The 15,991-nt window shown below is 45.2% G+C and overlaps 4 non-coding genes and 2 pseudogenes across 4 annotated transcripts; all 6 read left to right on the top strand.

Annotated features, from left to right (window-relative positions):
• The first annotated feature begins 1,204 nt into the window (after positions 1–1,204).
• Positions 1,205–1,397, top strand: LOC130345488 (U2 spliceosomal RNA). Its single transcript, XR_008884203.1, has one exon. It is a non-coding gene; the product is annotated as a U2 spliceosomal RNA (small nuclear RNA).
• A 2,107-nt stretch (positions 1,398–3,504) lies between these two features.
• On the top strand, positions 3,505–3,695 carry LOC130345531 (U2 spliceosomal RNA). Its single transcript, XR_008884243.1, has one exon. It is a non-coding gene; the product is annotated as a U2 spliceosomal RNA (small nuclear RNA).
• Positions 3,696–5,792: 2,097 nt separating this feature from the next.
• On the top strand, positions 5,793–5,983 carry LOC130345530 (U2 spliceosomal RNA). The gene has a single exon (XR_008884242.1). It is a non-coding gene; the product is annotated as a U2 spliceosomal RNA (small nuclear RNA).
• A 2,093-nt stretch (positions 5,984–8,076) lies between these two features.
• On the top strand, positions 8,077–8,267 carry LOC130345528 (U2 spliceosomal RNA). Its single transcript, XR_008884240.1, has one exon. It is a non-coding gene; the product is annotated as a U2 spliceosomal RNA (small nuclear RNA).
• Positions 8,268–10,351: 2,084 nt separating this feature from the next.
• LOC130345493 (U2 spliceosomal RNA) lies at positions 10,352–10,511 on the top strand (annotated as a pseudogene).
• Positions 10,512–11,170: 659 nt separating this feature from the next.
• On the top strand, positions 11,171–11,390 carry LOC130345487 (U2 spliceosomal RNA; annotated as a pseudogene).
• The last annotated feature ends 4,601 nt before the right edge of the window (positions 11,391–15,991 follow it).

Here is a 15,991-nt window from a genome sequence, read left to right as displayed (position 1 = left end):
CCAAAAAATTGAGTCTTTGGAGGTTGAGAGATTTGTCTATGGTTGGGAAAGTGCTGGTTGTGAAAAGTGTAATATTGCCTATTTTATTGTATGTGGCAATAGTGTTTCCGCCAAGTTATATGGTTTTAAGGAAGTTAAAAAGAATTTTGTTTGTGTTTTTTTGGGGTACAAAAGTGGAAAGAGTGAGGAGAGAAGTTGTGATGAAGGATGGTAGTAAGGGTGGAATGGGATTTCCAAATCTAGATGTGTATTTGGGGGTGAATGTGGTGTTTGCGGTTAGAAGGATGATGAGAGGAGAAAAGAATTTTGCATGTATGTTGAGATATTTAGGTGGGCGTGTGTTATGCAAATTAGGTTGGCTGGAGAGAGATTTGAGAGTGCCTTATGCTTTTGTGTGCCCGAGTTGGTATTTGTATGTGGAAAAGTTTTTGGAGAGTTATAGGTTGATTGGTGTGAGAAAGGAGTTGTTTGAAAGTAAGAAGAATGTGTTTGGGTATGTCGCCGCAAGTGAGGTGGAGTGTCCGATTAATATGGTAAGAGGCCAGGATGTGTCTAAGGTGTGGAAGAGTTTAATGACAGATGGAATATCAAATAGACAGAGAGAGATAGGATGGCAGTGTTTGCATGGAGCCTTACCAGTAAGAGAGTTCCAAAGGAATAGAGGTATTGGAAGGAGTGAAATATGTCCGAGGGAAGATTGTAGTGGGGTTGAAAGTGTGATGCATGTGATTTGGAATTGTGACATGGCTCAGAATGTATGGAGAGGGATAGGTCCGTTGTGTAAGGAGTTGACTGGGATAAATAGGTTGTCATATGAGGTTGTGATGTTTGGTCTTAGTATGATTGGAAGAAAGAATGAAAGAGTGTTGTTTGTGTTGTTGGCGATTGTGAAGGAAGTCTTGTGGGATGTTAGAAATTTATATGTGTTTAAGAGAAAAGATGTGACTGTGGAAGGAAGTTTAAGAATGATTCTGGATAGGTTGTACACCGTTTATTTACATGATAAAAAGAAATTAGGTGAAATAGATGCAGAGGGGATATGGAAATTTTTGAAGTGGAGACATGTTGTAAGGGTGTAATGGTGATGGTATTTGAATTTGTTTTGAATTTGCTTTGAACAAATAAAGAATGACCTAATGATGAGTTAGACTTCACCATGAGTCAAAAATGACGCGTTATCTAAGTGGTGTTTAGTCTAAACCTGAAGGTTTATTAAAAAAAAAAAAAAAAAAAAAAAAAAAAAATCTGTTCTTATCAGTTTAATATCTGATACGTCCCCTATCTGGGGACCATATATTAAATGGATTTTTGAGAACGGGGGCCGATTTCGAAGCTTGCTTCCGTCGCCCTATGCATTGACCCGATATGGCAGTATCTTCGGGTACAGTGCACCACCCCCTTACAGGGTTAAAAAGAAAGATTCCTACTTTCATTGCTACCTGCTTGCTGGCTAGCCAGCTAGCCAGCCCTGTGGGCCTTGCTGCTGCTGCAGCCAAAAAACAAAAGGTGGTGCTTCTGCTGCTTCTGCTTCTGCTTGTGTCTGGCCCCTGTTGGAGCGTCCAGGCACAGGACTTCTGCTGCTGCTGACTAAATGGCCTCCTTAATTGGATCATTTGAGTAGCCAGCACACCTGTGCAGGTAGGGCATGACATGATAGGCAGCTGCCTTGATAGCGGGTGGGTGCTGAATGTTCCTAATTGACAAAATAAGATTAATGCTTATGAAGAAATATAAAATCTCATCCCTTCCCCAATATCGCGCCACACCCCTACCCCTTAATTCCCTGGTTGAACGTGATGGACATATGTCTTTTTTCGACCGTACTAACTATGTAACTATGTAACATAACATGGGGGGGGGGGGGGGTCTCCTGGCTGTTCACACAGGTGTGTCATTGCTGTACATTGACCATGCATTGCTTCTGTGGTATTGCAAAGGCAAAGACAAATGCTTCCAGCCATCCATTGCACTAATGGATTGGTCATCAGCTGGCTGTCTATGTCCCGCATCAATATAGACCAAAGTACAGAGGGTTAGGCTATGCTATTGTGCACCTACCTGATGCATCAGAAGGTGCGAGGCCCTTGCTAAATTCTGTGCACAGACTTTGAGATCTATGCTTTAGACTGTATCTAAACCTGCTCCAACATGGACTGACATTCTGGCCTACTTTCAGCCGATGCGACTTGTCTGTCGCTGAACAGTCGCTTTTTATGTATTCAGCACCTATGTATAATGTTGTAAAAATGCTCTAGAAGCTAAAGTCGCAGAAATGTCACACATATTTGGCCTGCAACTTTCTGTGCGACAAATTCAGACAGGAAAAATCAGTATAAATCCTTAGAAAATTATCCCCCAGTGTCTCCATCTGCTGGCGGTATTGAATAAGCATTGCTGCACTGATGGGGTATGCATTAGACGAAAAAAAAGAAGAAAAAGAAGAATAATACGCCCAGAAAAGAGGCGAAAAGGAGAAAAACGTAAAAAAACGTGAAAAAAAAGTAAGAGGAAGAGAAGGGAAAAAAAGGTGGAAATGGGTTTAAAAGTGATTTCGGCGGAGAAATATATATATATATATACATATATATATATATATATATATATATATATATATATATATATATATATATATGCGCACACACACACATAGATATAAACGTATTCTCCGTTGAGATATTGCAGCCGCTGCTGTGTCCAGGCCCAGGAGCCTTAGCACTGTGCTGTGATGTCACTCAATACCACTGACATCACTAGGTGTAAACAACATCTCTCCTTTGCTGTGTATGTGACTATGGAGCTGTTTGGTGATGTCGTCTATTACGGCCTTCATAGAAGCAACAGGAGATTGTTGCATCCATCTTGAACCCTCAGAACTACAGTGCTATGATGTCACTCACTTCCACAGGCCTTGCAGAGTGTAAACAACAACAACCCAGCTTTGTTGTGTATGTAACCATAGGGATTTGTGATGTCACCTAGAACCTTCACAGCAGCGACAGCTTTATGAGGAGCATCAGCACTGCTCTGCCTGAGCAGAACCATCACCGCCATAGGTTGTCAAATAACCCGGATTTAACCCACACAGGTAAGTCCAATGGGGTGCAGGCATGTCCTCTATGCTTACAGCTTCCCGTGGGTGTTGGTTTGATACCGTTTGGGGACAGCCAAGGAGGCATCTGCAGGCAACAAAGGTAGGTGTGTGCTTGTGTGTGTGTTTCCTATGCAGATCCTAAGCCCAGTGTCACATGCAAGTAGGAGGAGTAAGAAGGGTTCCTGGCAAATCCGGGTTATGGATTGCATTTAAAAAGGCCCCGTGGGAGTGCAATGGGCCCCTGTCTTGCTGCTTAGCAATAATGGTATGGGTTTAGGTTCTGCTGTGTGTACTGGTGGTTGACTGCCCCCCAGCCCAGAGTGTGCATGGAAAATTGTCTGGCAGCCTCCCTGACAGCAAGCAGTGATAGTGCCCATGAAGGGGACCTTGTTGGGCCCGCCCCTTTCACGGTTATCGCTTCTCGGCCTTTTGGCTAAGATCAAGTGTAGTATCTGTTCTTATCAGTTTAATATCTGATACGTCCCCTATCTGGGGACCATATATTAAATGGATTTTTGAGAACGGGGGCCGATTTCGAAGCTTGCTTCCGTCGCCCTATGCATTGACCCGATATGGCAGTATCTTCGGGTACAGTGCACCACCCCCTTACAGGGTTAAAAAGAAAGATTCCTACTTTCATTGCTACCTGCTTGCTGGCTAGCCAGCTAGCCAGCCCTGTGGGCCTTGCTGCTGCTGCAGCCAAAAAACAAAAGGTGGTGCTTCTGCTGCTTCTGCTTCTGCTTGTGTCTGGCCCCTGTTGGAGCGTCCAGGCACAGGACTTCTGCTGCTGCTGACTAAATGGCCTCCTTAATTGGATCATTTGAGTAGCCAGCACACCTGTGCAGGTAGGGCATGACATGATAGGCAGCTGCCTTGATAGCGGGTGGGTGCTGAATGTTCCTAATTGACAAAATAAGATTAATGCTTATGAAGAAATATAAAATCTCATCCCTTCCCCAATATCGCGCCACACCCCTACCCCTTAATTCCCTGGTTGAACGTGATGGACATATGTCTTTTTTCGACCGTACTAACTATGTAACTATGTAACATAACATGGGGGGGGGGGGGGGTCTCCTGGCTGTTCACACAGGTGTGTCATTGCTGTACATTGACCATGCATTGCTTCTGTGGTATTGCAAAGGCAAAGACAAATGCTTCCAGCCATCCATTGCACTAATGGATTGGTCATCAGCTGGCTGTCTATGTCCCGCATCAATATAGACCAAAGTACAGAGGGTTAGGCTATGCTATTGTGCACCTACCTGATGCATCAGAAGGTGCGAGGCCCTTGCTAAATTCTGTGCACAGACTTTGAGATCTATGCTTTAGACTGTATCTAAACCTGCTCCAACATGGACTGACATTCTGGCCTACTTTCAGCCGATGCGACTTGTCTGTCGCTGAACAGTCGCTTTTTATGTATTCAGCACCTATGTATAATGTTGTAAAAATGCTCTAGAAGCTAAAGTCGCAGAAATGTCACACATATTTGGCCTGCAACTTTCTGTGCGACAAATTCAGACAGGAAAAATCAGTATAAATCCTTAGAAAATTATCCCCCAGTGTCTCCATCTGCTGGCGGTATTGAATAAGCATTGCTGCACTGATGGGGTATGCATTAGACGAAAAAAAAGAAGAAAAAGAAGAATAATACGCCCAGAAAAGAGGCGAAAAGGAGAAAAACGTAAAAAAACGTGAAAAAAAAGTAAGAGGAAGAGAAGGGAAAAAAAGGTGGAAATGGGTTTAAAAGTGATTTCGGCGGAGAAATATATATATATATATACATATATATATATATATATATATATATATATATATATATATATGCGCACACACACACATAGATATAAACGTATTCTCCGTTGAGATATTGCAGCCGCTGCTGTGTCCAGGCCCAGGAGCCTTAGCACTGTGCTGTGATGTCACTCAATACCACTGACATCACTAGGTGTAAACAACATCTCTCCTTTGCTGTGTATGTGACTATGGAGCTGTTTGGTGATGTCGTCTATTACGGCCTTCATAGAAGCAACAGGAGATTGTTGCATCCATCTTGAACCCTCAGAACTACAGTGCTATGATGTCACTCACTTCCACAGGCCTTGCAGAGTGTAAACAACAACAACCCAGCTTTGTTGTGTATGTAACCATAGGGATTTGTGATGTCACCTAGAACCTTCACAGCAGCGACAGCTTTATGAGGAGCATCAGCACTGCTCTGCCTGAGCAGAACCATCACCGCCATAGGTTGTCAAATAACCCGGATTTAACCCACACAGGTAAGTCCAATGGGGTGCAGGCATGTCCTCTATGCTTACAGCTTCCCGTGGGTGTTGGTTTGATACCGTTTGGGGACAGCCAAGGAGGCATCTGCAGGCAACAAAGGTAGGTGTGTGCTTGTGTGTGTGTTTCCTATGCAGATCCTAAGCCCAGTGTCACATGCAAGTAGGAGGAGTAAGAAGGGTTCCTGGCAAATCCGGGTTATGGATTGCATTTAAAAAGGCCCCGTGGGAGTGCAATGGGCCCCTGTCTTGCTGCTTAGCAATAATGGTATGGGTTTAGGTTCTGCTGTGTGTACTGGTGGTTGACTGCCCCCCAGCCCAGAGTGTGCATGGAAAATTGTCTGGCAGCCTCCCTGACAGCAAGCAGTGATAGTGCCCATGAAGGGGACCTTGTTGGGCCCGCCCCTTTCACGGTTATCGCTTCTCGGCCTTTTGGCTAAGATCAAGTGTAGTATCTGTTCTTATCAGTTTAATATCTGATACGTCCCCTATCTGGGGACCATATATTAAATGGATTTTTGAGAACGGGGGCCGATTTCGAAGCTTGCTTCCGTCGCCCTATGCATTGACCCGATATGGCAGTATCTTCGGGTACAGTGCACCACCCCCTTACAGGGTTAAAAAGAAAGATTCCTACTTTCATTGCTACCTGCTTCTGGCTAGCCAGCTAGCCAGCCCTGTGGGCCTTGCTGCTGCTGCAGCCAAAAAACAAAAGGTGGTGCTGCTGCTGCTTCTGCTGCTTCTGCTTCTGCTTGTGTCTGGCCCCTGTTGGAGCGTCCAGGCACAGGACTTCTGCTGCTGCTGACTAAATGGCCTCCTTAATTGGATCATTTGAGTAGCCAGCACACCTGTGCAGGTAGGGCATGACATGATAGGCAGCTGCCTTGATAGCGGGTGGGTGCTGAATGTTCCTAATTGACAAAATAAGATTAATGCTTATGAAGAAATATAAAATCTCATCCCTTCCCCAATATCGCGCCACACCCCTACCCCTTAATTCCCTGGTTGAACGTGATGGACATATGTCTTTTTTCGACCGTACTAACTATGTAACTATGTAACATAACATGGGGGGGGGGGGGGGGGGGTCTCCTGGCTGTTCACACAGGTGTGTCATTGCTGTACATTGACCATGCATTGCTTCTGTGGTATTGCAAAGGCAAAGACAAATGCTTCCAGCCATCCATTGCACTAATGGATTGGTCATCAGCTGGCTGTCTATGTCCCGCATCAATATAGACCAAAGTACAGAGGGTTAGGCTATGCTATTGTGCACCTACCTGATGCATCAGAAGGTGCGAGGCCCTTGCTAAATTCTGTGCACAGACTTTGAGATCTATGCTTTAGACTGTATCTAAACCTGCTCCAACATGGACTGACATTCTGGCCTACTTTCAGCCGATGCGACTTGTCTGTCGCTGAACAGTCGCTTTTTATGTATTCAGCACCTATGTATAATGTTGTAAAAATGCTCTAGAAGCTAAAGTCGCAGAAATGTCACACATATTTGGCCTGCAACTTTCTGTGCGACAAATTCAGACAGGAAAAATCAGTATAAATCCTTAGAAAATTATCCCCCAGTGTCTCCATCTGCTGGCGGTATTGAATAAGCATTGCTGCACTGATGGGGTATGCATTAGACGAAAAAAAAGAAGAAAAAGAAGAATAATACGCCCAGAAAAGAGGCGAAAAGGAGAAAAACGTAAAAAAACGTGAAAAAAAAGTAAGAGGAAGAGAAGGGAAAAAAAGGTGGAAATGGGTTTAAAAGTGATTTCGGCGGAGAAATATATATATATATATATATATATATATATATATATATATATATGCGCACACACACACATAGATATAAACGTATTCTCCGTTGAGATATTGCAGCCGCTGCTGTGTCCAGGCCCAGGAGCCTTAGCACTGTGCTGTGATGTCACTCAATACCACTGACATCACTAGGTGTAAACAACATCTCTCCTTTGCTGTGTATGTGACTATGGAGCTGTTTGGTGATGTCGTCTATTACGGCCTTCATAGAAGCAACAGGAGATTGTTGCATCCATCTTGAACCCTCAGAACTACAGTGCTATGATGTCACTCACTTCCACAGGCCTTGCAGAGTGTAAACAACAACAACCCAGCTTTGTTGTGTATGTAACCATAGGGATTTGTGATGTCACCTAGAACCTTCACAGCAGCGACAGCTTTATGAGGAGCATCAGCACTGCTCTGCCTGAGCAGAACCATCACCGCCATAGGTTGTCAAATAACCCGGATTTAACCCACACAGGTAAGTCCAATGGGGTGCAGGCATGTCCTCTATGCTTACAGCTTCCCGTGGGTGTTGGTTTGATACCGTTTGGGGACAGCCAAGGAGGCATCTGCAGGCAACAAAGGTAGGTGTGTGCTTGTGTGTGTGTTTCCTATGCAGATCCTAAGCCCAGTGTCACATGCAAGTAGGAGGAGTAAGAAGGGTTCCTGGCAAATCCGGGTTATGGATTGCATTTAAAAAGGCCCCGTGGGAGTGCAATGGGCCCCTGTCTTGCTGCTTAGCAATAATGGTATGGGTTTAGGTTCTGCTGTGTGTACTGGTGGTTGACTGCCCCCCAGCCCAGAGTGTGCATGGAAAATTGTCTGGCAGCCTCCCTGACAGCAAGCAGTGATAGTGCCCATGAAGGGGACCTTGTTGGGCCCGCCCCTTTCACGGTTATCGCTTCTCGGCCTTTTGGCTAAGATCAAGTGTAGTATCTGTTCTTATCAGTTTAATATCTGATACGTCCCCTATCTGGGGACCATATATTAAATGGATTTTTGAGAACGGGGGCCGATTTCGAAGCTTGCTTCCGTCGCCCTATGCATTGACCCGATATGGCAGTATCTTCGGGTACAGTGCACCACCCCCTTACAGGGTTAAAAAGAAAGATTCCTACTTTCATTGCTACCTGCTTGCTGGCTAGCCAGCTAGCCAGCCCTGTGGGCCTTGCTGCTGCTGCAGCCAAAAAACAAAAGGTGGTGCTGCTGCTGCTTCTGCTGCTTCTGCTTGTGTCTGGCCCCTGTTGGAGCGTCCAGGCACAGGACTTCTGCTGCTGCTGACTAAATGGCCTCCTTAATTGGATCATTTGAGTAGCCAGCACACCTGTGCAGGTAGGGCATGACATGATAGGCAGCTGCCTTGATAGCGGGTGGGTGCTGAATGTTCCTAATTGACAAAATAAGATTAATGCTTATGAAGAAATATAAAATCTCATCCCTTCCCCAATATCGCGCCACACCCCTACCCCTTAATTCCCTGGTTGAACGTGATGGACATATGTCTTTTTTCGACCGTACTAACTATGTAACTATGTAACATAACATGGGGGGGGGGGGGTCTCCTGGCTGTTCACACAGGTGTGTCATTGCTGTACATTGACCATGCATTGCTTCTGTGGTATTGCAAAGGCAAAGACAAATGCTTCCAGCCATCCATTGCACTAATGGATTGGTCATCAGCTGGCTGTCTATGTCCCGCATCAATATAGACCAAAGTACAGAGGGTTAGGCTATGCTATTGTGCACCTACCTGATGCATCAGAAGGTGCGAGGCCCTTGCTAAATTCTGTGCACAGACTTTGAGATCTATGCTTTAGACTGTATCTAAACCTGCTCCAACATGGACTGACATTCTGGCCTACTTTCAGCCGATGCGACTTGTCTGTCGCTGAACAGTCGCTTTTTATGTATTCAGCACCTATGTATAATGTTGTAAAAATGCTCTAGAAGCTAAAGTCGCAGAAATGTCACACATATTTGGCCTGCAACTTTCTGTGCGACAAATTCAGACAGGAAAAATCAGTATAAATCCTTAGAAAATTATCCCCCAGTGTCTCCATCTGCTGGCGGTATTGAATAAGCATTGCTGCACTGATGGGGTATGCATTAGACGAAAAAAAAGAAGAAAAAGAAGAATAATACGCCCAGAAAAGAGGCGAAAAGGAGAAAAACGTAAAAAAACGTGAAAAAAAAGTAAGAGGAAGAGAAGGGAAAAAAAGGTGGAAATGGGTTTAAAAGTGATTTCGGCGGAGAAATATATATATATATATATATATATATATATATATATATATATATATGCGCACACACACACATAGATATAAACGTATTCTCCGTTGAGATATTGCAGCCGCTGCTGTGTCCAGGCCCAGGAGCCTTAGCACTGTGCTGTGATGTCACTCAATACCACTGACATCACTAGGTGTAAACAACATCTCTCCTTTGCTGTGTATGTGACTATGGAGCTGTTTGGTGATGTCGTCTATTACGGCCTTCATAGAAGCAACAGGAGATTGTTGCATCCATCTTGAACCCTCAGAACTACAGTGCTATGATGTCACTCACTTCCACAGGCCTTGCAGAGTGTAAACAACAACAACCCAGCTTTGTTGTGTATGTAACCATAGGGATTTGTGATGTCACCTAGAACCTTCACAGCAGCGACAGCTTTATGAGGAGCATCAGCACTGCTCTGCCTGAGCAGAACCATCACCGCCATAGGTTGTCAAATAACCCGGATTTAACCCACACAGGTAAGTCCAATGGGGTGCAGGCATGTCCTCTATGCTTACAGCTTCCCGTGGGTGTTGGTTTGATACCGTTTGGGGACAGCCAAGGAGGCATCTGCAGGCAACAAAGGTAGGTGTGTGCTTGTGTGTGTGTTTCCTATGCAGATCCTAAGCCCAGTGTCACATGCAAGTAGGAGGAGTAAGAAGGGTTCCTGGCAAATCCGGGTTATGGATTGCATTTAAAAAGGCCCCGTGGGAGTGCAATGGGCCCCTGTCTTGCTGCTTAGCAATAATGGTATGGGTTTAGGTTCTGCTGTGTGTACTGGTGGTTGACTGCCCCCCAGCCCAGAGTGTGCATGGAAAATTGTCTGGCAGCCTCCCTGACAGCAAGCAGTGATAGTGCCCATGAAGGGGACCTTGTTGGGCCCGCCCCTTTCACGGTTATCGCTTCTCGGCCTTTTGGCTAAGATCAAGTGTAGTATCTGTTCTTATCAGTTTTCATGCTGGTGGGGATGGGTGCTGCATGGAGGATGCAGGTGTACCAGGGCTTTCCGGGGCTGGTTCTGAGGAATCAGCTCGACGGCTGCCCCGATGTGACCTGTTCCCTCCGGGTCTCGCCATGAGGCTGAGAGGGTCTAGAGCCGAGGTACTTTTGTGCCTCGGGGAGTGGTGACCCCGAGGTGCCGAAACTCACTGGGAGAATAGACTCACTGAGTTGAAGCACGGGCACCATAATCTCTTCACCTTGTGGCACTCACCTCTTGATTCCCGGCCTTCTGGCTAGGATCAGAGAAATTTTTATAGATCCGGCCGGATGTCCGGGCAGTATATCTGCACACATTCACTTATTTATTTCTTTTTTTGTCTCACTGTGTCACTTTTTGCGTGTTGTGTGTTCACAGGATTTGTCAGGATGCGGTAGCCCTTCTGGGTGTCCCTCCTGGCGGTCTAGGGGAGGTGTATGTGGCCATTAGGTTCCGCACCTCCCTGCAAACACCCCGGGTACTCCTGCTTTGGCAGGGTACCTACCGTAATCGGCTCTGCGGGCAGATACCTTGGCTAACGCCAAGGGGGATGCCGGGAGCATTTGTGGTCCCCTAGTAGCTTCGGCGAAAAGGGACATCGAACCTGGAACCTCGCAGGTACCTTTTGGTCCGGAGGCGAAGGGTAAGGTTTGTTGGGGGGCCTCTCTCCTATCGGAGAAGGGCTTGCGATAGACCGCATCCTTTGTGCACGTTTTTTTTTTAGTGTAACACGTTTGCACTTTTTCTTGCACTTTGGGTGAATCGAAAGCACGTTCCTCGGCTTAAAAAAAAAAAAAAAAAAAAATCTGTTCTTATCAGTTTAATATCTGATACGTCCCCTATCTGGGGACCATATATTAAATGGATTTTTGAGAACGGGGGCCGATTTCGAAGCTTGCTTCCGTCGCCCTATGCATTGACCCGATATGGCAGTATCTTCGGGTACAGTGCACCACCCCCTTACAGGGTTAAAAAGAAAGATTCCTACTTTCATTGCTACCTGCTTGCTGGCTAGCCAGCTAGCCAGCCCTGTGGGCCTTGCTGCTGCTGCAGCCAAAAAACAAAAGGTGGTGCTGCTGCTGCTTCTGCTGCTTCTGCTTCTGCTTGTGTCTGGCCCCTGTTGGAGCGTCCAGGCACAGGACTTCTGCTGCTGCTGACTAAATGGCCTCCTTAATTGGATCATTTGAGTAGCCAGCACACCTGTGCAGGTAGGGCATGACATGATAGGCAGCTGCCTTGATAGCGGGTGGGTGCTGAATGTTCCTAATTGACAAAATAAGATTAATGCTTATGAAGAAATATAAAATCTCATCCCTTCCCCAATATCGCGCCACACCCCTACCCCTTAATTCCCTGGTTGAACGTGATGGACATATGTCTTTTTTCGACCGTACTAACTATGTAACTATGTAACATAACATGGGGGGGGGGGGGGGGGTCTCCTGGCTGTTCACACAGGTGTGTCATTGCTGTACATTGACCATGCATTGCTTCTGTGGTATTGCAAAGGCAAAGACAAATGCTTCCAGCCATCCATTGCACTAATGGATTGGTCATCAGCTGGCTGTCTATGTCCCGCATCAATATAGACCAAAGTACAGAGGGTTAGGCTATGCTATTGTGCACCTACCTGATGCATCAGAAGGTGCGAGGCCCTTGCTAAATTCTGTGCACAGACTTTGAGATCTATGCTTTAGACTGTATCTAAACCTGCTCCAACATGGACTGACATTCTGGCCTACTTTCAGCCGATGCGACTTGTCTGTCGCTGAACAGTCGCTTTTTATGTATTCAGCACCTATGTATAATGTTGTAAAAATGCTCTAGAAGCTAAAGTCGCAGAAATGTCACACATATTTGGCCTGCAACTTTCTGTGCGACAAATTCAGACAGGAAAAATCAGTATAAATCCTTAGAAAATTATCCCCCAGTGTCTCCATCTGCTGGCGGTATTGAATAAGCATTGCTGCACTGATGGGGTATGCATTAGACGAAAAAAAAGAAGAAAAAGAAGAATAATACGCCCAGAAAAGAGGCGAAAAGGAGAAAAACGTAAAAAAACGTGAAAAAAAAGTAAGAGGAAGAGAAGGGAAAAAAAGGTGGAAATGGGTTTAAAAGTGATTTCGGCGGAGAAATATATATATATATATATATATATATATATGCGCACACACACACATAGATATAAACGTATTCTCCGTTGAGATATTGCAGCCGCTGCTGTGTCCAGGCCCAGGAGCCTTAGCACTGTGCTGTGATGTCACTCAATACCACTGACATCACTAGGTGTAAACAACATCTCTCCTTTGCTGTGTATGTGACTATGGAGCTGTTTGGTGATGTCGTCTATTACGGCCTTCATAGAAGCAACAGGAGATTGTTGCATCCATCTTGAACCCTCAGAACTACAGTGCTATGATGTCACTCACTTCCACAGGCCTTGCAGAGTGTAAACAACAACAACCCAGCTTTGTTGTGTATGTAACCATAGGGATTTGTGATGTCACCTAGAACCTTCACAGCAGCGACAGCTTTATGAGGAGCATCAGCACTGCTCTGCCTGAGCAGAACCATCACCGCCATAGGTTGTCAAATAACCCGGATTTAACCCACACAGGTAAGTCCAATGGGGTGCAGGCATGTCCTCTATGCTTACAGCTTCCCGTGGGTGTTGGTTTGATACCGTTTGGGGACAGCCAAGGAGGCATCTGCAGGCAACAAAGGTAGGTGTGTGCTTGTGTGTGTGTTTCCTATGCAGATCCTAAGCCCAGTGTCACATGCAAGTAGGAGGAGTAAGAAGGGTTCCTGGCAAATCCGGGTTATGGATTGCATTTAAAAAGGCCCCGTGGGAGTGCAATGGGCCCCTGTCTTGCTGCTTAGCAATAATGGTATGGGTTTAGGTTCTGCTGTGTGTACTGGTGGTTGACTGCCCCCCAGCCCAGAGTGTGCATGGAAAATTGTCTGGCAGCCTCCCTGACAGCAAGCAGTGATAGTGCCCATGAAGGGGACCTTGTTGGGCCCGCCCCTTTCACGGTTATCGCTTCTCGGCCTTTTGGCTTCGATCCTGTGCGGTTTACCGGGCAGGGTAGGAGTCGGAAGGGGTGGTGATCGGGGCCCTCTTTTGCGGGGGGCCCTGGATTGTTACTGGGTTGCGATAGTGGGTATCTTAACCTGCAAAAATGAGCGGAGAGAGGACTCGAGGACTCGAGGATACGATGCGGATTTACGTTCCTGGCGAACACCGGGGGACGATTGGATTGGATCAAGTTGTGCTGGAGATTCTTCGCAAGCTCCAGTACCTTCAGGTATGGCATGTAATCGCTATGCAAGATTTCCCTAGGCAAGGGATTTACGATATAACCTTTTATGATTCTGAGGTTTGCCAGAGGGTCTACATGGACTTAGAAGTGATGAAGAGGAGGAATGAGCCAGCTATAATGAGTAAGGTGAAAGTGGAACCATTATTCATGAATATGTCTAAGGTTGTTATAGTCCATATGTACAACCCGAAGGTTTCGGATGAGATGGTGACCAATTTTTTGTACCGATATTGTGATGAAGTTAAATTTCTTGGAAGACTCAAGAACAGACATGGGTACTTTAATTGTAAAAGGAAATTTGTTGTAAAATTTAAAAAGGACGAAGGAATGGAAGAGGGAAGGAAGAGTATACCACAGGTATTTTCTATTGGAGGAGAAAGAGGTTTTTGTTTTTATGAAGGACAGTTGCAGTACTGTAGACGTTGTCACGCTTATGGACATGTACAGGAGTCTTGCCCTGAGCAAGGAGTATGCTGCAGGAATTGTGGGAAATCAGGTCACAACTCGGGTGAATGTACTGAGAAGAAAACGTGTGATATCTGTGGTAGTGAGGAGCATTTGGCTAGAGGATGCAGTTTATGGTATAGAAAGAAAATGAGCTATGCTGACGCAGCAGGAAATAGAAGAGAGGAAAGAGGAGAAAGGCCATTTCCACGTGTTTTTGGTGTGAATGCTGAGGTGACTCAGGTGATTGACGAGAACTCTGTAAAAGGGAGTGCAGCAGGTGTGACAGTGCAGCACATGAATACTCAGGAAAAATCGGGAAAAGGGGAGGAGGGTGACTCCACTGGTGTGCATTGTGAGGAGACTGGTGTTGGTGAAGAGTTTACTGAGGTCAGTAAGAAGAAAGCACGTAAAGGGAAAAAAGAGAAAGTGGTGGAGAGTGTGGAGACTGTGTGTAGGGAGGTTCCCCCATGTGAAGAAACAATTGAGGATTTTGAATGCCCAAACCCAGTGGTGGGGGAAGAGGAGGGGATGGAGTTTCAGGAGAATGAGAGTGGGAGATCCCTAACACCTGGGCAGAGGGTGATTAGTGGGGAGGAGAATGTAACATCTGAAGAGGAGGAGAAGGAGGAGGAGGAGGGGGAAGATGAAGATGAAGATGCAAATGGAGGCTTTCAAGGTAAAAGTAAAAGGTGTAAGAAAGGGAGTTGGTCAGGGGATCAGACGGATCCTGTGTATGGAGGTGAGGAAATGATGGACAGGGACTCTCAAGTGGGGTCGCCTGATTGCTATGGGATGCTGCTAAGGAAGGTTGAAGGTCAGAATACTAACTTCTAGTTAAAATGGATGTTAAGAAAATGGATTGCCTTCTTTCCTTTTTAATGGCATTGGTTGTGGCTACTCTTAATGTTCGGAGTATAGGAACAACCATCAGAAGAGCAGCAGTTTTTGATTTTTTGGAGAATGTGAAGGGAGATATATTTTGTTTACAGGAGTGTGCAATTAAGTCTGCACCTTGTGTAGATGAATGGAAGAGATGGCAGTCTTTTTGGTCTACATGCACAGAGAATAAAAATGAAGGTGTGGGGATTTTATTGTGTAACAGGGACATTAAAGTTTTAAATTGCCAAGTTTTAGTACCAGGTCGTTGTATGGTTTTAAATTTTGAGTTTTTAGGCCAGAGAATGAGAGTTTTTAATGTATATGCGCCAGCAGAAAAACAGGCACGTGTGTTATTTTTAGAGTCTCTTAAACTTTTTATTCCTGGTCGTGATGGTACTATTATTGTTGGTGATTTTAACTGCATTAGATCCGTCAATGATCGTGAGAGCTCTGCTAAGGTTAGAACTGATATTACTTCAAATGTTTTAAACCAAATTATTCAAGACTTACATTATTCTGATGTGGGACTGATGGTTAGCACTGATGAAAGATACACCTATATATCAGATAGTGGCCGCTGTAAATCCCGGATTGATTACATTCTTGTCTCTGAGGGGATTAAGGTGGTCCGGTGCAATCAAATGATGTCAACTTTCTCAGATCATAAGATGGTGTCGGCAGAAATAAGTATTGCAGAGTCCTTTCATTTTGGTAGAGGGCTCTGGAAATTAAATGTAAGTCTATTAGAAGATGAAGAAGTAATGGCCGGTTTTAAAGATTTTTTTTTATCTTGTACTTCTAAACAATCTGTTTTTAGTAATGTTTTAGCTTGGTGGGATTGGGCAAAAAGTGAGTTTGCTAAGTATTTTAAGTTCATTTGCATAAGGAGGGCACAAGAAAAGAGGAGGGGTTA

The sequence above is a fragment of the Hyla sarda genome, unplaced genomic scaffold, assembly GCF_029499605.1.
Source record: "Hyla sarda isolate aHylSar1 unplaced genomic scaffold, aHylSar1.hap1 scaffold_752, whole genome shotgun sequence".
Taxonomy (NCBI): domain Eukaryota; kingdom Metazoa; phylum Chordata; class Amphibia; order Anura; family Hylidae; genus Hyla; species Hyla sarda.
Note: the sequence above shows the minus strand (reverse complement) of the source record. Positions and strands in the feature narration are given on the sequence as shown.